Here is a 1,378-nt window from a genome sequence, read left to right as displayed (position 1 = left end):
CGCAGGTGGCCTGAACCACAATAAATAATCCATATTTTCCTTCCCCTGGTGCTGGTTTTCCCCATCAGGACAGAGACAGCCCAAAACACCTTATCCCATCTCTCCGCTATCCTGCCTCCAACCTAATGGACTCGCTAGTGAATCCACAGGACCGGCATGAGCCGCCGCTGGCCCCAAATTTTTTTTTTTACTCCCCCCCCGGCGCTGCCGGCGAGACGTCCGCGGTCGGCACAGGGGTCCCCGTGCTGTCGCCTTCAGCCGGTTGATTTTCCACGAGCTCAGTCGGTCGCATTGAAGCTGGCGCCGTTCTAGCAGGGCTCGGACCAGCGACCTGGGACATCCCAACCTGCTGAATCCCAGGGTCTTTCCCAGCAAGGAGCGCTTCCAGCCATGCCATTTAGGAGCTCAGCGGCTCCCACCGAGGATGTGGGACCCCTCCGTGTCTGTGACGAGGATGCAGCGTCCTCCTCGGTCTCTCGGGAGCATCCCTCTCCCTGTATCCCCCCGGGGAACCGTGGGTACCATTTTCCACCCATCAAACTTGGTGCAAGGGCAGGCAGGCAGCCGGGACCGCGGGCAGGATATAAAGAGTATTATCGGGAAATGCTCCCTTGCCTCGCTACCAGGGAGAATCGCAGGGCCCACTCGAGGGAAGCGCCTGGCAGGCAGGACCTGTATTTAACCTTTACGTAGCAACCCCCGGGTCCGCCGCCAGCCTCCATTAGCCACGGCACGTAATCGGGGGCAGGCAGCCCCGGGCTGTCAGATGGAGCCGGGGGGAGAGAGAGCGCTCGCTGCTCGGCCAGATGCAGCCGGCAGCATTAGAGGGCTCATTAGTCACTGGGATCCGGGCAAGCTTAAAACGCTCCTGCTTGCACTTTCACCGGCAGACGGATGTTTTCCTCGAGGCTGCTGCCGTTTCCTGATGTGTTTCAAGGTGGGGGGCTCTGTAAAAGGCTTTGGGATGCGGTTCGGATAATCCTGGCATTAGGAGAGCACCCACCACCTCGGCAACCTGCGGCCGCTCACCCCGGTCCCTCCCAGTGCATCCTGATACATCACCCAGCCCCGAACGCCGTCCCTCAGCCTCCAGCCCCCCGAGCAGGGGCTGATCCCAAATATCTCCTCGCCCCGAAAGCTCCTGCCTGGCAGAGCCCTCGTGCCTGGGCCGGCCTCAGCCACCACCCACAGCCGGGTGGGATCCCGGCACCCCGGCACCTCTCCAGCCATCCTCCCCAGTCTGCCCCAGTGCTCCATTAACCCTGAACCCCCGAGGTGCTGTGAGACAAGATGCCAAGAGATGCGGCTGCACCACAGAGGACGCTGCCGTGCCAGGGAATGCCGCCGGACACCCCGGAAAGGGGCCGGGGCAGCCCAA

The sequence above is a fragment of the Fulmarus glacialis genome, unplaced genomic scaffold (assembly GCF_000690835.1).
Source record: "Fulmarus glacialis isolate BGI_N327 unplaced genomic scaffold, ASM69083v1 scaffold28693, whole genome shotgun sequence".
Classification (NCBI taxonomy): Eukaryota; Metazoa; Chordata; class Aves; order Procellariiformes; family Procellariidae; genus Fulmarus; species Fulmarus glacialis.
This window is presented reverse-complemented; position numbering follows the sequence as displayed.